We start from the raw sequence: 26,861 nt of genomic DNA on the forward strand, positions 1-26,861 counted from the left end.
AAATAGTTTCAGGTTCATAGCAAAGTTAAGAGGAAAGTACAGAGATTTCCTAGATATCTCCTGACCCCACACTTTCATAGCCTCCCTCATTATCAACATTCCCCACTGGAGCAGTACATTTATTGCAATTGGTGAACCTACACCGCCACACCATTATCACCCAAAGCCCATAATATACATTACGGTTCATTCCTGGTTTTGTACATTCTATGGGTTTGGACAAATGTATAATGATATGTACCCATCATTATTAAATACAATGCAATATGTTATGGGTAAAAAATAAATAGCAAATAAAAATAGAATTCTAAAAATATTCATATCATACAAAAGAAGACAGGCAAGAAGGAAGAGTGGAATAAAACTCAGGGGCAGGAACAGAAAACACATAATAAAATGGTAGGCTTAAATCCAACCGTGTGCATTCTTGGATTAAATGTTAAGAGGATAACTGTATAATGTCATACTGTATGGAAATCACAGAAGCCCCACTCTTGGCAACTTCCAGTAGCTATCTACACAAAAATAAGTACTTTCCTGACATCTAATAGCATTTATCGTTTTTATCTGTTCTAAAACTTCACCTGGTTCACAACTTACCATATGTACTCCTTTGTGTCTAATTTATTTCACTTAAGGTTTTGCTAGTGATATGCATCCATATTGTTGCTAGGAATTACCATTCATTTGTTTTCATTGCTGTATAATAATGCACTTTATGAGTAAACCAAATATATTTATTCATTCTCCTGTTAATAGGCACTTATGAAGTTTGCAGTTTGAACTGTTATGAATAGTGATAAAATGGACATTTGTAATATACATGTCCACACACATATTTTAAACATATGTAAACATTATAGTGAAACATATAGCTGGGAGTGACATGGTTGCATCAGAATCTATGAATATGTTCACTCTTGTAGTTACTGGCCGTTTTCCAAAGTGGCTGCATCAATTTAACTTTTTGTCTGAAAAGGTGTTTCTGGTGTGCTTCACGCTGTTGTCAAAACTTGGTATTTACTGATTTTAAACTTGATTACTGATTTCTTTACTTTAGCCATTCTTTCATAATGCCTAATGAATGTGAGAGCTTATATGTTTATTCGTATTGATATCTAGTTAATCCAACACCATTTATTACTGAGACAATAGTTTCCATTGCATTGAAGTGTCATTTTCAGCATAAATCAAATGACTGAATAGATGTGGTTCAATTATTAATTGTCTATGTAGTTTCATTCATCTAATTTTTCTGACCCTACATCAATCACATATTGGTCAATATTAACATAGCTTTAAAATTGGGCTTGACACCTGGTAGTATGAGTTAGTGAGTTCTGTTCTTTTCTGTATAGTTCTTCTTTCTTACATTATTATAGACTCTTTGTTTTTTCACATAAATTTTAGAAACAACCTGTATGTTCATATACATACACTATTGCACAATGCAGAATTTTATGTGGGTTTCTCAAAATATATAGGTAATTTGGGGGGGTGGGAATAATATCCCTATTGTAGTGAGTCTTTTAACCTATGATCATAGTATCTGCCTCTTTTATTTTGTTCTTCCAAAAATTTCTTTAAATAATATTTTTTACATTTTGTATATAGAAGAGATAAAGGACATCTTTGTTAGATTTATTCGTAAATATATGATAGTTTCAATGCTATTATAAATAGTATTCTCTTTAAATGTTTATTTTTTTCTTTGAGATCATGATGGTAGGTTTCCTTATTTGTTCCTATTCTCGGGAAGAATTTCTTTATTGTTTCGCCAGCTAGTATGGGTTTTCTTTAAAAGTTTATAAATTTTTTTTTATCATATTAGTGGTGCATTATTATTCCTAGTTTGCCAATTTAGAATTTTGTCAAATACATTTTTGGAATCTGTCAAGATGGTTAAGTTTTCTCCTTTTTACTAACATGTTGAGTCATAAAGATTAATTTTCTAATATTAAACCACTTGTATGATAAAACACACTTGGTCGTGATTCATTACCTTTTTTATGTCAATGGAATCATTTTTTATATTTCATAAGGATAGGATTTTTCCATCTGTACTCATGAGAAATATTGTTCTGTAATTTGTGACTTTTGTAATCTTTAACATGGATTCATTTTGTTTTGTTGGATTTCTTTTTCTCTCTAAAAATAAGCACTTATAACACAAAAAGCTTCATTAAATTAACAGCAGGCAAAATCTTGAACAGACACTTTATAAAAAATATTATTAGATACAAATGGACAACAAGCACCTGAAAATGTTATGAACATTTTCATCATAGAATTGCAAATTAAACTGCAATGAGATAGCAGGTCATACTCACAGTGTTCAGACTGGCAAGTGATCAGACAGAGAAGTGGTTGGAAATCCTCAGTTTCAATTTACCCCTCCCTCTAGGGCTTTAATCTTCTTTGATGTTCTCAAGACCAACCTCTAGTGAGGCTTCCTAACCCTCAGCACCTTGAGACTTTCAGGCAGGCCACTTATTCAGAAGCTTTGCCTTAACTCTTTAACTTCCAGTCCAGCTCAATCTTCCCAATCCATCAAATGACCTGACAGGCAAACCAACTCTAATTCTAAGCCTCCAGCCAGTGCGTCAAATGGATTAACTCTCCAGGTCAGCTGCAGAGTCTCGCTGTTCCTCTAAAAGCTTCTTGCCTCTTTGGAACTTTTCTCCTCTTAAACACTGTTGTTTCTGAAACTCTCTGATGCCTTCAAATATGTGTTTGTTCTATAAAGGAGTGCTTTGGTCAGTCAGGTAATATCCGATCCTACCAAGTGCTATCTAGATGCATCATTCTTTCACAGTATATATTTAATGTAAAAAAATCATTTTTTTTAGTATGATAGCCTGGGAAAGTTGAAAAAAAAATTAAATGCCTACTCTGTACCTGTCCCCATGTCAAACAGTAGCAGTGCAATTATGATCCTAAGAGATGATATTCCAACCTTCATGAACTTTTCGACTATGAAAGACAAAGAGATAACCAAGTCAACCACAAAACAAATGCTTCATAAAAATAAAAGTGAATGTTCTGACCTGGAAAATATTTTCCTACTTTTAGTAGGAGTATATTTAGTCATTTTATTACCCAAATTGTGCCTCAACTAGCACCCACATTTCAACTTTTTTTCCCAGAGAAAATTTCAAACATAGGAATTTTAACATCTGAAGGATTTTGGTAAAAGGAATAAAAATTCTTTAACAATTGCCTTATGTTAATATTAATAACTGCAAAAAATAACGCCAGATAAGAACGTTAAAACGGTTTTGTATCTATGTCTAGCATATAACTGTGGTTGAATCCTCTATATGAGAAACTACACTTTCTTTTCTTCCCTTTTAAGTAAGTATGTGCAAGAAGCAGATGGCATAATCCAATTATTAGCAGGTGGCACAACAGGTAAGAAATGAGAAAAATGTAAGGGCTATTGAATGCTAGGGAGCAATATAAATCCTGGCACATTGGGAATTAACTGTGAAGCTCTCGTTAGTTTTAATGAGTGTGTGTGGACAATTTGGAATTTTCACATTGAATCAGCACAAAGTTATATAACACAGGTGTTTAATTGTCAGTGGATCTAACATCTGATCTGAATAGATTAAAAGACCGCAGAATAAAAACCTATCATTTGCAAAGTTAGAAAGTTCTGGAAAACAATATTGTTATGTGAAGTTAGAAAAATTTAAGAAAACTTGAGGAGTCTGTTGAGGAAAACTTAGCTCCATCTCATTTAATAAATTTATGTATAGATGTATGTTTTTCTATGCTTAGCGGCAATACATTAAAATATTTAAAATTTTATGATGTCAGTATTTTTTATTGTGTGTGGTTTAATTTTCAGTATTATTAATTTTATTCAAATATATTCGATAGACTATAATTCATTTTCTAATTCCTAATCACTAAAACTTTTTTCATGAATATGTTTGCCCTAGAATGTCCCCAGTATACTAGGGGATGCTTCAGTGAGTGTGAATGCATTTGTGATTGTTCAAGCGAGGTAGCAACTCCCTTATCTTGTTATGTAGTAGTAAGTAAGCATAGTGTTGAACACATCTAAGCTGCCTTTTCCTAGTCATATTTATCTAAACATTTTGCTATTTTTGTATACAAGATTTGCAGAAACCACCAGGAAACTTTGATATTATGTCTTGGCAACTCCAGAGAATTTTTTTTTTTTTTGTGAGGAAGATTAGCCCTGAGCTAACATCTACTGCCAATCCTCCTCTTTTTTTTTTTTCCCTTTTTCTCCCCAAAGCCCCAGTAGATAGTTCCATGCCATAGTTGCACATCCTTCCAGTTGCTGCACTTGGGACGCGGCCCCAGAATGGCCAGACAAGCAGTGCATGGGTGCGTGCCCGGGATCCAAACCTGGGCCACCAGCAGCGGAGTGCATGCACTTAGCCGCTGAGCCACAGGGCCGGCCCAGAGAGAGAATTTTTTACTCAATTTGTATTCTACAAGATACTGGAGACATATCTCATAGTGACTTTACTGCTTCTGAATTTATCGCATATACAGTCTTATGAGTATGAAAGTTAATTTGTTTCCAGTATTTAGACTTTATTCCATTGCTTATTGTCCTCTTCTGGGAAATTATAGTTTCATATGATTTGCTGTTTAAAAAGTCATCAGGTGTCCAACCATTTTTAAAAATCCCATTCATTTGAAGGTGACAAAATATGCATTGAATATATGTGATTAGTTTCATCAGAGGAAAGTTAATCTGTTGATTAAATCAAATGTCTGTTTATCCAAGATAAAAATTCTTATTACTATACATTGGGTGATTAAATAATTTCTATAGCTGTGCAAACATGGTTTTGGAATACGTATATGTCCTCTGACAGTTCATACTGTCTTGGGCAGGCTATATAACCTCTCTGAATGTCTGACTTCTGATAGCTAATAGAAACATAATAATATCTGTGTTTTCAAAATGAAAGGAGACTAAGGATGGATTGTGTTTGGAATTTAAGAGCTCAATAAATATTGAGTCTTCTATTTCTCATACCATTGCAAGCAAGAAAGTCACTGGGTACAGTGTACAACACAGCTATTCCAGTGTCCCAATGTCATATTTCTGATTTGCTAGGTCTGTGTTAGGCCTTGGGAACTTCCTATATAATAAACACCCCCATGTGGTACAATGGACTCTGTCCATGGTACCAATGGACAGAGTAACAATATAAGACCAACAATATAAGATGTTACTCTAGAAAGGATGCCGTTTATATTCAGAAAAAAAATTTTACAACCTAGCTTTGTATAGATCCTAAAAATATAAATAAAACTCCACTATTCTGTCTCCTCTAGTTAAGGAAAAAAAAAAGTAGAATAAATAAGTTTAAAATCTATCTTCATATAAAACCATTGTTTTTGAGGACAATCTGTGCTTCTCCTTTGCTTTGCTAAGAGAGTCATTCTTCTTTGCATCTTTATTTCAAGCACTGGTTTTACAATTAATGAATGAAAACACAGCTTTGCGTTAATGTGAGAGGCCAAGTTTATTTTTATCTTTTCTTACAAAAGTCATATTATTTTGCTAATTTAAATAAATATTGGAAAAGAAATAAGTTATATTTATGTGATTCTCACATGCAGTAAAGGCCAATAATTTTTTTTCAAAAACATATAAAATAAGCTGTGATTTCTAAACTTAAAACTATTTTTTACAATAAAAGTATTATTTGATTCAACCAAGTTTTGTATTAGAAATTACTAAAAAAACTAGGTATATCTACAGGTATATACACATCGAAGTGGAAGAGAAACAATTATCCAAAAATATTTTATGAAAAATTCCCCTCAATTATTATTATTGCAAGTGTGCGATAAATAAAAAATAAAAAAAAAAACATTTTTCCAGATTATCAGTACTTCTGACAAACTTTTTCTTTTATATATAAAAATTTGGGGGGAATATGAAAATTATAAACTCTGTGTATCATACTTCAGAATCAATATAACAGGCACAGTATGGTATATGGCCTACTGACTCTAAGATATATGTCTCTACTAATCTACAGTATATCCCAATCAATCGCTTTAGCTTGTTTTGTTATCCTTCCTTCTTTAATATAATGATTTTGATGTATCTTGCTTTCTTAGGACATTACAAACCTGTTATCAGCTCAAGATTATTATGAAGTCTACTTCTCAAATTCTGCTTTATTTCTGGTAAGAATGTTATTAATAACAAAATTATACGCAGCTTGGCACAAGATTCAATGTCAATGCTTTTATCAAGAGGCAGTCAGCAAGAGTTAAATGTTCTCATGCTATATTACATATAATTAAGAAAGTGATAGTCAAGGAAAATGTAAATATGTCTTTTTAAAAATAAAAATATTTGCATTATGTGTATTTGTTTAAGAAAGTGTTCCACTTATTTTTATTTTGTTCTTTTTTCTTTTCTTTTCTTTTTGGGTTTGAAACAATGTGGATTGGCTAGCATTTCTTTCACACTGTGGGGCAAGTTTTGTAATTTGCCCATTCCCATGTGTTTAGGTCTGTCTTAACATTTTTCTCTCTTTCTCTCTCTCTCCCTCCCTATACCTCCCTCCCATTCTCTCTCTTTCCTTCTTTTCATATATTTTTCTTTTCCTTTTTGTCTTTCTTTTTCTTTTGATAGAGCCAAGGAGTTGACAGAGGAATATCTCGAGGAGAAAGAGCGATGTGTTTATGTACTTTCACCCGTAGCTTGCGTTAAAAACTGAAAATCAAATCAATGGTTTTAATGAGAGTTAGTGATATTATAAAACATAGTTGTGTATATTCTGGATTGATTTTTGTACTGTAAAAACTGTTATCACCAATATAACATAGGGGCTAATTACCATTATGTTTTGTTGTGTGTAAAAGATGTATTCTCTTGAGTTTGATTTTCTTTCCTTTCCTAATAATTGCTTCTGCATTCCAGTGCTGCATGGGTGTGCCTCTATCATCTACAGTTACCAAACCCTAAGCGACAAATTTACACCTTACTACTGGTTCTTACAATAAGCAATGTCAGTGACATACTTCTAGCTTACTATCAGATTTCCTGAAATGTATCTAACACTTTGACTAAGTCAGCAGATCAAGAACATGCTTATCTGACTTGATATCTATTAATCTAGTTCAGAAAATTCTCAGAAGATGTAATTGCATAAGCATTCAATTAGAGTCAAAGTTTTCTATTCAGTGACCTACTTCCTTACATTTCTATTATCTACCTCGAATATCAAGCAATACTTTGTAGAAGAAAGCATTTGGGACATCATAAGTAAATGAAGGCGGTTATCATATCTTCTGCTTTATATTATGATTATAATTCTACTTTCCCCTTATTTTTGTCAAAGAAAGTTTGGAACCCTTCTAATGTCTTCATTTTTGCTGCCACTTAAATTTCCTAAAGCTCATCTTTTATTTATGCTGTGGTTTTGTTCATGAAAGCGGATTGTGTTCATGATGGGGTGTACTTGTTACTGTATGTGCACTTTTTGTCTAGTTTAATAGAAGATGAGTTGACTTTCAAGCATATGAAAAGACAAATTTATTTAGTTTTAATTTTCCCAATGTCTTTTTCCACTGGGCAAATTCTTAGCTGTTTATATGCAACCAAAGTGAATGTATTTGCTGTTATTTTATTTGTTTGTTTTTATTTTGGCTTACACAAAGACAATTTATTAACAGAAAACAATACTAATTTGAGGAGTCCTGTTCACAGATGGTGACCCCCCTTCTTGCAGGTACTTTCAGAAGGGAAGGAGATGACATCGTCAATCTGCCTGATCTTCTTCCCTGACCAGACAAGGGCTCTGAGGACTGAGTGCACCTCAGGTCCAGGGGTCTTGGTGCTATATCCTCCTGTGATCCAGAGTTTGATATGTAGGGCAATGATTCCCAGCTCCTTGCACCTCTGAGCCACATCCTGGATGGCCAACATGCGGCATATGGTAAGGATTCATTTTGGTCTGCCTTAACTGTCATCCCACCAGTCACAGGGCAGATGGCTTCCTTGCCAGAGAGATAGGTCATATGGACAAAAGAGACACTGAAGGGTGCAAAAATATGGCAGACAGCAAATACATTCTCTCCTTTAGCCACCTGAGGTCTGAGGCTGATGACCTGTTTTTTCTTCTTTTCCTTCCCTTTGTGAAATATCATTTCTGTGTGTCATCTCCAGACTCTGCCATGGGAAAGCTAATTGCTGGTTTTTATTTACAAGTATGTAAGTTCGTTCTTAGGGCGTATATTAAGCCACTCTCAAAACATATTGAAGAGTTTAGGCCCCTTTTGAGAATTTGTACATTTAACTACCTGGAAGTAGATGTCACATGTAAACTGGGAGTTAACTGTGGGGTTATACTTACCCCACAGATAAAACTTCCAAAATAACTTTCTCCATTGTTCCCCAAAGAAAAAATTCTTAAATTAAGAAACCAGGTCTATTAGGAAACAGTAACTGAATACACATTTCTGTATAACATCAGATTACATTTTTTTATTTCAGTTATATTCAATCTTTTTTTTTTTTTTTTTAGTGTCATATCTACACAGAGCAAGTCATATGGAATTTCATAACATTTTGCTAAATTGGTCGGATATTGCATTAGAGGTTAGTATCACCCACCACATTAAATCTATTTTGTATATCTATCCAAGTAATAGTAATTTACTTATAGGATCACGTTTTATCCCAGGCTGTCTTAAAATTAATGAGTGATGCAATCCCCAGCCAGTAAATAATTTCCTATTGACAGATGAACTATTATTATGGGTTATCCTTTATGTGTAGTACTGATAATTTCATAAAATCACTTTGAAATATACCATTTTCCCAATTTGTCATTAAGGAAATGAAGATTCAAAATTAAGTAATTAAAAAAAAACACCTAATTTTACATAACAGTTCTTCCAGAAATCAAATTTTCTGTGCACTAGCCTGCTTTAGCAATAAGGAGTGAATATTAATGAGATCCCCAAGGTTTTTATGTTAAATGTCTGTTTACCTCCTTCTGAACAAGGCTTTGCCACATACATCAAAATGACATTGTTTTATATCCACTTTTTATTACTGGGGACACTAACCTGCTTTTTAACAGAAAGTAACAAAGGACAGCAGAAAACCCAGAAACTTGCTGTCTTGATGCCCTGTGTAAATTATTTTGGGTTCAAGCAACACTTGAGGCCTCATTCTCGGATTGATATCTCTACCCATTTCATCATTCAAGAGAATTAGATCCAATCAGAGGGGAGAGGAGGAGTAGAAGAGAAAAACAAAATCAGCAACTGCTGTGTGTTATCACTCCAGTTACATTGAGTCAAAACACTCAGTGGGCATCAGGGGATAGAACTAAACAAATATATATTGAACACTGCAGAAAATAGGAAGTAGAAAGTTACTGGGATACTCACATACGTACACATACTCATTAATTTAATTATCTTACCAATTGTTAACTGAATTTCACAAATGAGCAAATAAGTGCAAGCTGTTGAGAATTTTGCCAAGGTTTGCACATCTTACTGTGGAAGAGATATTAAAATTTAGATCAGTTTATCTCTAAAGCTCATTCTCTTTTGATTCCATGCTGAGCTGGCCCTAAATATGTGTGTGTGTATGTGTTTTATAAGTATACATATGACTTTTCCCTTAAAGAATGGCAATAGTGTATGCCTATCACTGAGAACAGAACTATCTTCAAAATTTTTAGGAATAATATTTTCTCACCCCAAATTCTGTATCTAGCCAAGTCATACTCCAAGAATGATGGAGGGGTAAAGACATTTCAAACAAAGAGAGACCTTACCACATCCAGGAACTCAAAAAGTAATTCTTAGGTTTTTTGCTTTGGTAAGAAGAATTGGATCCAGAATAAAGAAGTAAAATGTGCTGATTCATGCAGAGCAAAGAAATTGCTAAATGTGGGTAAGTCTGAAAAAGCTGTGACTTAAAAAAAAAAATCCTGAATATGTTTGAACTATTTAGATATAAACTGGAACTAAAATCCAAGCTCAGAGTAATATGGAGATGGCATGGATATGACCACAACTAAAGCAACTTTGGGCCTCAGGAAAAAATTGGAGGGCCTCCATCATCAACAGAATGGCATTACAGGAGATCTGCCGTTAGTCTCCCTCCAGAGATTAGCATATTCATTCACAGTCGTCTTTCCCAGCCCATTCCTCCAAAGATTATCTCAGAGTTTAACTGGTTTATAAGTTAGCTGAGGAAGAAAGACATCCATTTAAGAAAATAGATCATCTCTGTAATAAGATAAAAAGAGTAAAAAATTTAAGTGAGGTTCACATTATATAGATATTAAAATTGATGAAAGCACAAACGTTGCTATGTTGAATTTTGTTATTGATAACTAACATAAGATTGTTGATCGTTATTGATAAATAATTGGATAAGTAATGAAAACCTCACTGACTCAAAGCTGGTGAAAAGAAGTGTTACTGGCATTTTTATTCCTAATTTGAATATCTCATATTTTTGTGAAGATTAAGTAAGGTAGTGTTTATAAATACATAATACAATGCATAGAATAAATACCGAACAATGATGATGTATTTAAAAATGGGAAAAAATTTTCAGACTTCTTAAGAATGCAGTTCTCTCCCTCTCCTCTCCCATTTCCTTCCTCCTCCTCCATTTCTCCTCTTTCTCCTTTTTCCCACCCTTCTTCTCCTCTTCTTCACACATTATTACCCAATTTGAGATTTCTTCTGATCTGCCAAAACAGAAATTTAAATTTTATATTTTAGGCATTTGGATTAAGCATATTGACTTGCATGACTAATAGCCAATATGAAGTAATGAATATTATCCTCAATTTTTTATCCCCCAGTGAAATTGAAGGAAAACATGACAGTTTTATTCATTAAAGAAGCCATAATCCTCTAGCATGCTTGCTAATGTTTGTCATAGGGATTGTAGAACTACATTAGTAAATGGTTATAATCTCATTTTGATGTGTGTTTCCATCATCTAGTAATTGTGTGTTTCCACCATGTACCAGTTACGGATATCTCATTTGTGAAGGGTGAAGAGTAGGCAAATAAATTCTGAAACTAATTCTAATTTGTGAACACATAACTACGCAATATTTTTCTAAGGAAATGTGTCTTTCATCAGAAAAGAGACAAAATTAAGAGTTAGTGTTTTATGTTTTAGAATGGACATCAGAAAGCAAAAGTAAAAAAATTATGTGATGAGGTCCAAGATGATTAGTGAAGACCCCCTTAACTGATGGGGCTACGTTTCCAAGACTCCCAGTGGATGCCTGAAATCATGGATAGTACTGAACACCACATATACTATGTTTTCTCCTATACATGCCTACCTATGATAAAGTTTAATTTATAAATTAGGCACAGTAAGAGATTAACAACAACAACTAATAATAAAATAGAACAATTATAACAATATACAAAATTCTTCAACTTACAACGATGGTTCAATTTATGATTTTTCTACTTTATGGTGGTGTGAAAGCAATATGCATTCAGTAGAAACCATACTTCAAATTTTGAATTTTGATCTTTTCCTGGGCTAGAGATATGTAATACGATACTCTCTCGTGATGCTGGGCAGCAGCAGCGAGCCACAGCTCCCAGTCAGCCTCACAATCACGAGGGTGAACAACTGATATGCTTACAACAATTCTGTACCTATACAGTCATTCTGTTTTTCACTTTCAGAACACTATTCAATAAATTACGTGAGATAGTCAACACTTTATTATAAAACTGCCTTTGTTTTAGATGATTTTGCCTGACTGTAGGCTAATGTAACTGTTCTGAGCATGTTTAAGGTAGGCTAGGCTAAGCTATGATGTTCACTATATTAGGTGTATTAAGTGCATTTTTGACTTATTGATATTTTCAGCTTATGATGGGTTTACTTGGACATAACCCCATTGTAAGTCAAGGAAGATCTGTACTGTAATAAAAGTTACCATAGATCTTAGCAGCCTCAGCATACAATTTTTTTTCTTTCCTTATTAAGTCAAGAACTTTCACCTTTTCAATTAAAGGAAGCACTTTATGGCTTCCCTTGGCATATTTGAATTGCCAGCATCACTTCTCTTGTGCTTTGGGACCATTATAAAGTAAAATAAAAGTTACTTGAACACAAGCACTGCAATCCCAGAACTGTCAATCTGATAACCTACCTGGCCACTAAGCGACAAATGGGCAGGTAGTGTATACCATGTGGATACGCTGGACAAAGGGATGATTCACATCCAGGGCAGAACGGAGTGGGACAGTAAGAGATTTCATTACAATACTCAAAATGGTGTGTAATTTAAAACTTATGAATTGTATATTTCTGGAATTTTCCATTTAATATTTTCAAACCATGGTTGACTGCAGGTAACTGGACCTGCAGAAAGTGAAACCATGGATAAGGGGAGACTACTGTATTTTGAAGAGAAGACATGAAAGATTGTTTCCCAGATTGGTAATAAACATCATAACATTCTATCCTGGATTTTGATATAACGTGACAGATTGAATAACAACTGCTCCCAGTTGATATTTTAGTCATGCTAGAGGATGCATACTACTGACATATTATTCCCAACTTGTGGAGTGAATAATTGGAAGTAAGAGAACACGCTGTTTAAACAGTGTTATTGTTTCAAGTCTAACTTACTGCTCAGAAATGCATATGCATCCACAGCCTTTGCCGAATGGTTTTGTCGTTCTTCCCACTAAACCGATTGTGATTTGCTTTGGCCAATGGAAAACAGCACAAGTGACAGTGCACCAGTTCTAAGCCTAGACCTTAAAAAACTTTTGGTGTTTCTGCTTTCTGCCTTGCATCTCTGTCATCAACGTGAGAAAACATGCTGAGGTTAGCCCACTGGTTCAAGGGCATATAACTTTTCATCCGGTAATTTGTTAAACAGGCACATTGAATTTCCCTAACTGGGCATGCCTAGCACTAACAGAAGCAAAGGTGTGAATATGTGCCAAATTTGGTTGTATATGCCCTTACTCATTATCATAGTGCTAGGTTCACCATTCTAAGTCTTAGTTAAATACACTGAATTAATCCAAATTTAATATATATAACAATCATCTAACGTCAATAATTTTGTAGTTATCCCCAACTTTAAGAAAACTTGGTAAAGAGAAACCAGAATATTTCATTGCCACCACCTCGTAGAAGAAAAGAATATATTTCCAGTGCTCTTACACAGCTTCTCTAGTTGATTGATTTGTAGATTTTTAACCAGTGCGATCCATAATTTCTTAACGTGTAATTAATGATATATATCTTGTGCTTCACAAAATGGAAAGTCTTATGTATAGATGTCATCATAATTGTCATTAGGAAATCAACATAGATTTTTATTTTATTGGTCACATAATGCATCAAACATGCTGTATTACTTTACGGATATTCAAAACTCCATCTTTTTAACATTGGCTTTACATATTTTTTAGTAGTCCACCCACCATAACAAATACAACAATTGAGGTTTTTATATTCTCACATATTATATAATAAACCCCCAAACCCAACATAACATAAACCTGAAATAGTTTTAGGTCTCCTCTTTGTTTGGCTGATTTTGAAATTGTTTTTATTTTTAAATTATAATAAACATAATACTATCGAGCTTAGTTGTATGAAGAAGTATTTTAGTTTGGCTTGTTGGTATGCTTCTTCATTCCCTAGAATACAGAGGATAGTTTGTTTTTTTCTGTAAATAAGCTCTCTAAATTAGATAAACCAAAAGCTTTGCTCAAAATAGGTTGGAAGGTGTTGCACACGAATGGTAGGCAATTAAAGCGCTTAGAAAATGTTATCAAGTTCAATTTCAAAAACACTGGTAGAATTTTTTCCTTTTAATCATTTTTCCTCAGTACTGGTCTTGCAAGCACTGGCTGCTGCAGCTTCTACTGGTGCATCAGTACAGGCGTTGATTAAGCTGAATTTGAAGATCCTAATTTCTGGAAGTACCAAAATTATTTAAGAACTATATTAGGCAATTATCTGGTAAAGAAGATTGATTGTTCTTTCTTTTAAAAACGTACAGTCAGCCTTCCTCAATGATAATGAGAAGTGTTTTTGTTTAATTATTGTGTCTATTGCCTAACAAAGGGCTTGATATGTAGCAGTCACCAGATAAGCTTTTGTTAAATAAATGGAAAATAATTACATTTATATACTATTTCTGAAATAACACTCTAAAGACTAAAGATCCCTCTTATTGCATCAAATTTTAGAAAATGATGGAAAGTATAGGCTATATAACACAGACTAACTTGAAATTTTCATCTAATGCCTCAGTCTCCTATAAAGGAACAATGTTCCTAATAGATCAGCTGTGTTGGTCACATTGCGTTTGTGTTCCATGGACTTCAGTGAATTTTCTTTGGGTTATATATGGCTTTAACCTAGCCACTTCTTCAAAATTAGAGTTATGGGTACCTGGAAACTTCTTCTCTTTGTACATACCACCGTACAACTGCACCATTTTTGCAGATGGTCCTTAAGTTTAAACTAAGGGAGAAATTCTCAGTGGATGAGTCTCATATATTCCAAGTTCTATAATCCTTCTTCTTGATCTACTGCATAGATTGAATTCTTTTTTTGTGTGCGAGGAAGATTAGCCCTGAGCTAAGAAAAAAACCCCGAAACTAAAAATGGTTCAAGTGACCAGCAATAGGGGACTAGCTAAACAAATCACACAATAGCATAGTGTGGACCTGAGTAAGGAAAGATCAAGGTTTTCTCTTTATTGTTAGGAAGATCAGCACTGAGCTAACATCTGATGCCAATCCTCCTCTTTTTGCCGCGGAAGACTGGCCCTGGGCTAACATCCGTGCCCATCTTCCTCTACTTTATATAGGACACCGACACAGCATGGCTTGACAAGCGGTGTGTCGGTGCGCGCCCGGGATCTGAACTTGCCAACCCCCAGCCGCCCAAGCAGAGCACGTGCACTTAACCGCTCCGCCACTGGGCTGGCCCAGAGATTGAATTCTTGATGTTTAAATCTGTTACAAAATGCCCCTACCTTTCCCTTCCTGTTGTCTGAAGGGGAAGTTATTAAGCAACCATTTGTGTGTGTGATGACTATATTTTTATTTTTTTGTCTTAAATTGACAGTTACTAAAACTTGTGGGATTATATCATATTGCTCCCAAGAAATATATTTAACACATAGATAGGTTGTAAAAAATGTTTGTCCTGAGGCTGTAAGTAATATTCATGATCTCTTTCTCTGCTATCTTCTAAAGTCTCCTCCCCCTGAGTTAGCATTTCTTCAGATCAGGGTGGCTTGTACTGGGGGAGGGATGACCCAGATCTTTATCCCTGAAGGATTTGAGCCGAAGGTTATCAGCCCATGCCTGAAGCACTAAGAGATACCAAACAGATCACTAATTGACAACAATATTTCTCCCCATCCGTATTATGGAGCAGCAAGTCTATCTCTTCATAATGATCAGTGTAAATCACTCCTTCCACTAGAGTAACTCATTTCTTTGCTAACTCATATAAAGCGTGGGGAGCCCCCAGTAGCAGAACGTAGCTATAGCTTTAAGTTTAGTAGGAATCTTACTGTATTCTTAGGTGGAATCTCACCCTCTGCATTCATTCTCTTATGGAATTAATGAAGCTATGCCCGATAATATCTGCCCATGAGTGCAAAGTTGAATGTTCTCTGATGAAAACAGACATATGGGAACTTTTAAGAAAATACATTCTGCCCATCACACAAACACAGATATGCATACACACACACACACACACATACACACACATCTGAAGTCTCAGAAGAGGAGAAAAGCAATATTTGAAATGATAGTGTCCATGGATTTTTAAGAACTGATGAAAGTTACAGAGAATGAAGGACTTATGTAAACCCTAGGAAGAATAAATACAAATAAATAAGTACAAAGAAAATCACTCTTGGGCTCATTATAATAAAATTATGAATATGAAATGTAGAAAAATTCTTAAAAGTAGCCAGTAGATGGAAATGGAGGGAAACATAATACTTTCAAAAGAGTAACAATTAGAATGATAGCTTATTTCTTAAAGGAAAGAATAGAATAAAAAAGAAAATGGAAAGACATCTTCAAAATTCTACCAGAAGATAATGGTCAACCTAGAATTTTACACCTATAGGAAATATACATACACATGCATACATATATACATGCATGTATATATTTTGGAGTAAATTTGACCACAACACAGTTCCTCAAACACCTTGGTGTAGGTGATACTATATATCATTGGTGTTAGGAAACTCACCAAAACACAGAGTTGTTTTACCCCTACAAGAAACCATGAGCCATTGGCAGTCTAAGCACTTAAGAGATTAGGAAGTAAAAACTGATTGTAATTATAACACAGAATATATCACTAATCATGCCTCTCAAGTGGATAAGCATTACAAAGAGATTTAATTCTTTAACAAGAAGAGAAGAAATAAAACAATGTTTTATCTCTCTCATGACTTCTTAAAATTGCTTACATAAATTAGGGGATCAGAGGTCTGAAAATGACAGTTTTTTCTCTTGGTACATCTGCAATAATAAAACACTAATGTAATACATCGGTGCATTGATTTGAGGGCATAGAGATCTTGATCATATACAGTAGGTAATAGATTAAAGTGAAATAGGCCTTTATTTTTCTGGAGATAGTCATACAAGGTGGCATAAGCTTTAAAAATAATTTAAGTAATACTACATTTACGTATTTCAAAAAATAAATTACATTAGAAGATCTACAATGATAAATTTTGCTTCCACCACTGTCCCCATTCATATCGTTCCTCCTCACCCTCTATACCTAACTATTTTTTGTGTTTTACTTTTTTAACTTACAAGATTTATCTATACAAGTGAAAACAAGTGTTAATATATATTCTTATTTCACCCCAATCTTAGATAGAATGTATACTATATTCAGTTCTGCATCTTTGTTGTTGTTTTTTTTTTTTACTTAAACTTAGCTTTTGAGGATCCTTGCATCTGAGCACATCAAAAAACATTGATCTGGGCCAGCCCCATGGCTTAGCGGTTGAGTGCGTGCGCTCCACTACTGGTGGCCCAGGTTCGGATCCCGGGCGTGCACCGATGCACCGCTTCTCCGGCCATGCTGAGGCCACATCCCACATACAGCAACTAGAAGGATGTGCAACTGCGACATACAACTATCTACTGGAGCTTTGGGGAAAAAAAAGGAGGATTGGCAATAGATGTTAGCTCAGGGCTGATCTTCCTCACCAAAAAAAAAAAAAAAAGAAAAACAACAAAGGTGCAGAACTGCATATAGTATACATTCTATCTTGGTCTAGGGGTTGGCCCGGTGGCATAGCAGTTAAGTGCACGCACTCCGCTTCGGCGGCCGGGGGTTCCCGGGTTTGGATCCCGGGTACGCAATGCCACACCACTTGTCAAGCCATGCTGTGGCAGCGTCCCATGTAAAGTAGAGGAAGATGGACGTGGGTGTTAGCCCAGGGCCAGTCTTGCTTGGCAAAAAGAGGAGGATTGGTATGGGATGTTAGCTCAGGGCTGATCTTCCTCACAAAAAAAAAACAGAAAAAAACCTTGATCTTTCCTTACTCAGGTCCACACTATTCTATTGTGTGATTTGTTTAGCTAGTGCCCTATTGCTGGTCATTTGAATCATTTCTAGTTTTTGGGTTTTTTTCTTCTTTACCATTGTAAACAATGCTTGAGTTCATGTTTATATAAATATCGTTTACACAAGTGCACCTGTAGGTGTACAGATGTGCAGGGGTGTTTGTAGCACAAACTCAAGGGAAAAGGCGTTTGGCTGAAGAAGACAATGCATATTTAAAGTTGATCGATAATGCCAGAATTCCCCGCACAGGTATCATTTGTACTTCTAGTCATATGTGAGAATGTGAGTTTCTCATGCCCCCCCACCAAAAAAAGTACATCATGAAATTGTAGGACTTTTTTGACATTCTGAGAAGTGAAAATAATGTGTCAGCATAGTTTTAATTTATATTTTTCTTAGTATATAGGATTGAATATCTTCTTATGTCTGAACACATAGTATTTCTTTCTCTGTGAACACCTGTTTTTATTATCTGTCCGTATTTTTACGGGATTGACATTTCTAAGACGTTTTAGATATTAGACCTTATGTAACAATTTTTCGTTAGTACTTTAGGTTGCAAACATTTCCTTCCAATTTGTCATTTGTCCTTTGAGCTGCTGCTTCTGCGTCTCCTCCTTCTCCCTCTCTCTCTCCTTCTCTTCCAAACATTTCCTTCCATAACTTCTAAATTCTTATTTTCAGGATTTTAGGGCTGGAGAGATGGATTTCCATCACTCTGAGCACTAATCTGACAAGTTTCTAGCACAAACCAGAAAATGTGTATGTCTTCTTGGGAAACATCCCACCCTGTTAGTTTTTGAGTTCCATCTCTATTCTTTAATATGTTTTAATTACTTGGAGAAAAATATCCACAGATACAAAATATATTAATCAGGATGTACATCATTGCACTTCTAGGTATCATCTTATTGTGTTAGTTCTTTCCTCCCACCCAGATATCAAATCTTATGGAATCTGGTTAACGGGCATGACAAACATACCACACTAATTAGTTTAAGCCACATTTTTGTTTATGCTAAACTTTTCAGATATTTAGCGTATCACCACCTTCTCACATATATATAAATGTACATATATAGATATATAAATGTAAGTTAATTTTATGATTTTAAGACCTAAATATGGGAAAAAAAAATACCTCAGAACAATGATATGTTTGGCAATGTCATTAACATGGGGCTCTATTTTTGCTATTATGCAAAATAGAAATGAAATATTTTAATACAAAGAAAGCTATTAGTATTTATTGTTTTGGAATAAGGCATTTTCTGGTCTATAAAGAAATATCGTGAACTTGCTCTGCTTGGTTTTGATTTATATTAATTTTTATCCCAAAAATCTGGTAAAGAAATCCATTTTACCAAGAACATTGTTCATTTTCCTTGATTGACCGATGAATTTTATTTCAGTACATTTACTTCAAACATAATTATGAATATTTAAAAGTAGAATGATTCATAACGTTTCAGTCATTATCTTTATAACACGATCTCATTCTAGTTGGAGATTGTGTGCAGATCAAGACTGAGAGGTATCACTGAAGATTTCTGCAACTGTCTACGCAGCTACTTCGTTTTTGGGACTCTGCCCACCAAATTTTTGCTGCCTTGGCTCCCCAAGTTCTTATATCTGGCTCCCCAAATTATGAATTCCCCTGGGCTTTGTTGCATCTCCCTTCTTGTGCTGCAGTCTTGGAACACCTTGTTATAAACTGGTGCACACATGGGGCTCATTTTGTTTGCTTCTCTTCTCTCAGCGATTCAGACCTACACTATCTGTTGTCTGATCTTTTGCATATTTTGTTCAATTTTCTAGTTATTTAAGGCAGAAGGGCAAATATGGTCCATGTTACTTCATCTTGGTCAGAAGTAGCGGTCTGTTTCTTATTGTTTTAATTTGATAATGCATGTCGGTCATTCCGGTTAATTTATAAATATGTTTTTATTGTTCTAATTTTGGAAAAAAATGAAAACCGTTCTGGTAACAGCACAAATGCACCATAATCTGTCAGTTTAATGTCCCTACCAATGTTAAGTAAATAGACTTCACTTGTTAATAAGGTATTTTTAAATTCTTCTGGAAAAGTGAATTCATTTTTAATGATAAATTCTTATGTTAGGAAAAGGTATGTACACAAATGGAAGGTAGTCATTTTGTGGCAGTAAGAGCACTTTACAGAGTTCAGAATTAGTAAATTTAATCTCTGCCAGCTGTGAGATCCTAGACAAGTGTAATGTTACAATAATTCTATGCCAGATATGTGGGCTCTCAAGGCTATGGACATATTGTTTTCTGAAAATAAGAGAATTGAATGTAATAATACATGGAAACAATGTTGTTTCTATCGTGTGCTTTGGAATTTATGAAAGCCCAATTCAATGATGTATGGATCCTTTCATATTTTTCTCTTAAACTTTCATTTCCAGGTATTAAAAAAAATCCTCAGAAAATATCCTTCACATTTAAATCTGTTTTGATTTTTTTGGCGGGGAATGGGAGTTACACTCAGAATATAAGCATTAAGTCTGTATTCCTTTCAGTCTGTTGTTAAATAAGTTCTGCTTTTCCCTTTCTCTTCTTAACATGATTAAAAAGATACTGGATATAATACCACATCAAGTAAAATCCCTACAGGAAGGCATGTGTCACATTCTCTTTTTAGATAATACGCCTATGGGAGGGGGCAGATAGGAAATAAAACCACCTTCCTCTACCGACTTGCAACTTAGACTAATTACGAGTTTGGGTTTAAATAGCATTGGCAGAGGCTTCATGTATGTAAGAGAGAAACAAGGCAAAGATATGGAGGGAAGTATGGTGATACTACTTAAATGAGAAGTTCTCAAAAAATAGACAGCTTGTTTTTTGTGATCTTTGCTTTTAGTACACAAAATCCTTGCTAATGACCCACCAAAGAATGCAAAATATAGGTATGTAGGTCTGTGATTCATTGAAACTCTGTGAAAACTGGAAGAGGTTTGGAATTTGCATACTCAATGCTTCTCCTTTATTACCACATAAATAAACATTGCACATGTAATTATTTTAATGTTTCCTGCAGCTCTTGATCTCCTGTAAGTGCTATGATTGCGTGAAACCGGTCTGTCTTCCTTCCTTTTCTGACACCAGTGCCAAGAACAGTAGTTAGAGCATAATAGTGGCTTAATAACTTAAAGTATGTGTTGAGTTACTAAATAGTGTGCACTGATTGCCAGTGTTCCTGAATGTGGGTAGATTGCACTTTTATTATAGATTGTACTTTTCTTCAGCACTGTGCAGGCTCAGGAATCCACAGAGCTGCAGTGGAAATGCTAGGGATTTGGAAAGGATAAACCAAAGCCTATTCCTCTGCAGGGTAGGGAAATTTTTCTAATGTTTTTCAAATGACAAAGCATTAAAGTTCAGGGTGAGAAGTGAAGGTCTTTTGAAGAAAAAGTGAAAGACTTTGCTTAGGATCCTGATTTTCCATTATATGTCACTGCAGTTAACAAAAGCTTCTAAGAAATACATATTATATATACATATATATGTATATGTTTGCATGTATCTTAATGAGGTTGACTTAAATTTTTTATATGCCAATCTTAACAGCTCGTATGGTCTTTATTTCATTTGAGCAGAATGGCAGAAATAAAACTTTCTTCATTTTTTGAAAAATACTTGACACTTTCAGTTATTGCTGAATGTTTTTGTTTTTCATTTAATTTTGCACAGACAGTTGTTCCTAGAGTACTGAGAAATTTAATAAGTAATTTTGAATTTAGGACATAGGTATAAGAACTACTGAGCAGAAGAATTCACTGCAATGAATTGCCTCATTTTCCTCGATTCCCATCCTGTCCAAATTGAAAGTAATCGAGGAATGAATGTCCGTCAAGCAACAAAAATATTTTCATGATTCACATATGGAAGTATGTCTAAATATTGTGTAGGCATACCTCTAGCTATAAACTTTACCACACTACTGCATTGCTGTTTTCCTTAAACTGGGTTAGGGCAAGTGTATGAGCAGTGGCCTAGAATTTTTATTTATTTGTTTTAGGGTGAGCAGTTAGGGACCAAGCCCTTTCTCCAGATAACACATAACATTTTGAAAAAGACAACAATACCTCCCCTCCCAAATGACCAAATAACAGTGTGAGACATTATGTATTAAAGTAGTCATAGAACCAGTACTACATACCACTTAGAAGAACGGTTATTAGCAAAAGCAGTGATTATTATGGTAGTCTGAAAAAGATCCATATTTGTTTCAGCTTTTCAACCTATGTTTTCTAAGACAATAAATATGTCATTTTGGTTCCTTTTCTTCTTCCTGACCTGGGTAGATACTTTGGTACTGTTATACCTAGTAGTAGGGATGGCTGAGTATAATGGCCTGAAGGTAATCAGGGCCTTGTGAATGGAGCCCTCACCTCAGTATGGCAGAAGAGAAGTCATGTGCGTGTAATGAGCTTTTTTATTTTATTTTATTTTTTGCTGAGGGAGACTGTCCCCGAGCTAACATCTGTGTGAATCTTCCTCTATCTTGTATATGGGACGCTGCCACAGCATGCTTGTTGAGTAGTGTGTAGGGCCGCTCCTGGGATCCGAACCGGTGAACCTGGGGCCTCCAAAGCAGAGTGCAAGAACTTAACCACTACGCCACCAGGCCGGCCCCTGTAACAAGCTTTTTGACAAAAACTGCCGTTGAGATGAGTTGGTTCCTCTGTCCTATGTTTGCTACTTTAAGTCTTAAATATTTACTATACAAAGTCATCTTAAAATCTAAGCTTTTCAATATTCCCAAGAGACTAGCAAGGTGGATAATTGTAAATATGCTTTCTCTGTTTAAATTTGTTTTGGATAATCTGAGAAAAACAAGAATCTATGTAAAAATAAAATAGTTTAAATATTTAAATAAAAGCATATTCACAGAGTCCACATTTCTTCTTGTAGCTTTAATGTTGTTTTCCTATATCATGTCCAAATTGTGAATTTATTTCAACATATTTTTTCACTTTGACAAATGTGTTTTTAAAGCACTTTGTTCCATAATGTGTCAACAATGATCTAGCTATTAACTCTGAAAAGGAAAATTGGCCCTAGAAAAGCAAGGAAAATAATTTATTTGTGAATTCTAACATATCTCCCTTTATTTCTCATTTTCCTCATCTTTGCATTTATTAATCTACATACATCATTTATTCAAATGTAATTTTAATATATTTTAAAATGGTTCAGACATATAGATAAATCAATGATGTGAATTGGTTTGATAGTAGCTGTTTTATATAGTCTTGCCCTTAGAGCCCCTGCAGGAGATAGGAGATAGGTTGAAGAATAAAATCTGGGTATTTACTTCCTAATTGTGTCTTTGTAAGGAGATTGGCTATGTCCTTCAATGGACATACTCTCTCCACACAAGATTATCAACCCTACAGAACTCTCTCCTCCCCTCTCTCTTGGATTCTAATTACCACTCGTATTTTTGTTTTTTGTTTTTTTTTGAGACTACAGATTGTTACTGCACAGCTGCTAGCAACTCTAGTTTCTATACTATATATTGTGGTTCCCTGTACCACAACTTTGAAATAGTCCTATATAAATTACACCCTCTTAGGTTTATCATATTTGAGGAGCTATCCATTTTTCATTTGGACCAAGACTTCTGTTATCACATTTAATTTCTTTGTAACACTATGAAAATAAGAAATTAACATATTTATTGGTTTACTTTTTACTGGGTCCCTGCCCAACTAAAATACAAACTCCACGAGGACAGGGACTTTTTCTGTCTCACGTTGAAGAAAAATTGCTGCTGACAAGAGAGAAACAGGCAAGGAAGACTTTACTAAAGACTATTGCAAAAGAGAAGAAAGATTGAACTCAGCTCTGCTGAATCAAAAAGTGAGACATTTTTCTAGGTGGGAGATTTTTTAAGGTGTGGGGTGAGCTAATGGAGAAATCTTAGAGGACAGTAAAGGAGAAATTTGTTGATGTGGTTAGGCCATCTGTGCTTGCTAATAGACACTTATTGAAGTTAGGCTTCTACACTCCCACAGAAACTCAGAGATAGGGGTGCTGTATTCTTTGATGATTACATTTCAAAGGGATGGCTCCCAGGTCCTGGAGAAAGACAGTCCAGTGTTGTAATACTGGCAATAGGCTTTTAAAAACATGTACATCTCAAATAGGCAGAGAAAGAATTTATATTTGAGAGTTTTATAAAATAAATGTCAGTTTTATAAAATAAATTATAGTCAGGAAGAAATCAGTCTAATATTTAGTCAAGCTGAGGGAAACATTAAGGCAAGGCTGTCTTAGTCACTTGTCCATTGCTGTTTTACTAAGAACAGTGAACAGTGCCTGGCATACAGCAACTGCTCAAGATATATTTGTAGAGTGAATAATGATTTAAAAAAAGGCAGCTAAGGCCCTGGCCCCATGGCCTAGTGGTTAAGTTTGGTGTGCTGACTTCGGTGGCCTGGATTTGGTTCCTGGGTGCAGACCTACACCGCTCATCAGCAGCCATGCTGTGGCAGCGACCCACATACAAAATAGAGGAAGATTGGCACAGATGTTAGCTCAGGGCTGATCTTCCTCAAGCAAAAAAAAAACAAAAAAAGGTAGCTAAGCAAATGAGTACATTAATATATAAAAAGAGGAGTTGACTTACAATTAAAAGCTTATATCCGGATGCTTTTATGTTCTTGGAGGAATTTAAATATAACGGGAAAACCTAGTGACTTGAGCTTTATAAAATTGCACGACTGGGAGATTTTGAATAATATAGGAAACAAGTTCACAGCTTACTTCTTTTGATGACACCAAGGAATCAAAAATCTTGGGAAATACGTTGACTTTTAGCGATTACTTTTAATTTTGTGCAGATAGTTGCATTTTTTAGGCAGGTAACTTAACTATTTGTGACTATTAGCTGATCCCTTTTTCTTTCAAAGTGCCATGTAACTAACATGACTGACTACCAACCAGTCACTGGTCATTTGTATCAGATTGGTCAAATAAATTTTGCTCACAAGCACTGCTTTGCTTTGTTAGAAGGAAGAGTTGTTGGAATGTGGGAAATGATGGAACACTAGAAAATACAAAGGGCATCAGTTAAAACGTCTACTGGGTCTTTAGTATTTTGTAAATCCATTCGTGTGTGTGTGCATGTGTGTGTTATCAAAATAAATAGGTATCTGACTAGTGGTGATATTTTTTTCCCAGAACTCTGAGTGACTATTTAAGCTTTAGGTGTAGACTGAACTTTTAGTGGAATCAGAATTTTGCCCTTCACACATAACAGCTGCTGAGCCCAGGACAAATGTCTGACACAAGGGAAGCAGCACAGGGCTTCAGTAATGTCTTGCAAAGTGAGCAGGTAAGGCAGTGGCTACAGAGGGCTTGTAGATGTCCTTGTTTGGGGTTAGTTCCTCTAAGTAATTTTTTTCACTCCTCAAAGTTAGAAATACATTTCCAAACAAGAAATTCAACATCCTGAATCACGAATCTTAAGTATTAAATTCCACCTAACTAGAGTCCATCAAAATAATATCTTCATTTCAATAGAAAGGAGTATTATATACTACTTTACATTTTTCAGATGTTTTAACAGGGTTACATTTTTTATTCCCAAATAATCCTTTTAAAATATTGTTTTAAGTGGTGATAAATTAGCATTAAGTGATATTCTTCATACATTGTTCTGTGAAAAAAACCTTTCAAAAATGGATATTTGGGGGCTGGCCCCATGGCTGAGTGGTTAAAGTTCTGTGTGCTCCACTTTGGTGGCCTGGGTTCATGGGTTCAGTTCCCAGGCGCAGACCGACACCACTTGTCAGCCACGCTGTGGTGGGGACCCACAAACAAAATAGAGGAAGACTGGTACAGATGTTAGCTTAGGGTAAATCTTCCTCAGCAAAAAGAAAAAAGAAAAGGATATTTGGTATGGTTCAGTTTTATTTCATGTACATTCAGTAAACAAGGACAAATGTATTTAACTAATTTATTTTTTGCTTAACTATAATGTCTAATATTTCTAATGATTATTATTATTATTATTTGTGAGATAAGACTAAAATTTTAAAACACCAATTTTCAGTTAAAAGAATCTTATGACAAGTTGTGATTTTTTATGAATTCTGAGTAACATATATAAATATATATTTTTTTTCAGTAAACTCAATTCAAAGCAATCGGATCAGTAAAGAAGACTGGCTTAAGACATGTAAGCATTCAAGAAAATAAATCATTAGTTCCATAGGTAAAAATGGATAAATCATTCTAATAGTTTATTTGGTCTTTCAGTGAAAAAAACAAAAAATCCCATAAGCTAAATAAACTTGATTAATGGCAAACATATAAAAAGCAAACTTCAGTATCGGTAAAGCATGTTTATTTCCTGTTTACCTGGTAGTACTGAGTAGCCAATTAACTTTTCTGAAGATCAATCTGATAGCAATGAGGCTGTCCCTAGAACCTACTCCTCTAACCTCCCAATATAATGTACTTTTTTCCATATCAGACATTTTGACATCACAGATGATACCCATGTAGAAATGGAGTTTAATGGGGGAATAAAATAACATTACTTTAGGAAAGATAAAACAGGTTTAACACAGTAGGTAGAAGCTTCACAATCATTTGGAAATAATGGATACTTCCTTAATTAGCTCTCTAATTGTACATCTAAGGCTCACTAGCCTGAGGCATGGAAAACCTATTTCCACTGTCAGTAGTAATGCATCTGGATAAGAGCTAAAAAATTCAGTCATCAGAAAAGTTTCATTTATGATCTATTTGAACAATTCCGGAAATATGTTAAGTTGTTTACTACATATATCAGTTTTCATATGTGAGGGGTGTACTATGGGTACATTCTTCAGTTTCCATATCTATTTTTAATACATAAACTAAGTTGAATAGTACCACATGTCTGCATCTTTCCTTAAGGAACATAAGAATCGGACAGGTAGCCTAACTTTCTCAGAAATAAATGATATGTGCTATAAAATCACAAATATAAACAGAAGTGATGGTAATAAATTCTGTGTTGAATTTCTAGCAGCTCATTTTCCTGTGAAATGGTGCAATACAATTTCAAACCACAAAAACCTTGTAAGTTGAATTCTGTTTACTCTGGGTCTATTGACTTCTTCTATATGACAATTTAAAATGTGGTACTTGTAAGTCTGATATGAAAGCTCATTTTTTCTTTTCCCTTTAATGTGCCTTTTCTGAAATAGCA

At 34.7% G+C, this 26,861-nt stretch overlaps 1 pseudogene; it reads right to left on the reverse strand.

Moving 5' to 3' along the window:
• Window positions 1-7,717: 7,717 nt before the first annotated feature.
• LOC101408337 (small ribosomal subunit protein uS11 pseudogene) lies at window positions 7,718-8,163 on the reverse strand (annotated as a pseudogene).
• Between the last annotated feature and the right edge of the window lie 18,698 nt (window positions 8,164-26,861).

Source organism: Ceratotherium simum, chromosome 6 (assembly GCF_057802395.1).
Source record: "Ceratotherium simum simum isolate JZ-2026a chromosome 6, ASM5780239v1, whole genome shotgun sequence".
Lineage (NCBI taxonomy): Eukaryota > Metazoa > Chordata > Mammalia > Perissodactyla > Rhinocerotidae > Ceratotherium > Ceratotherium simum.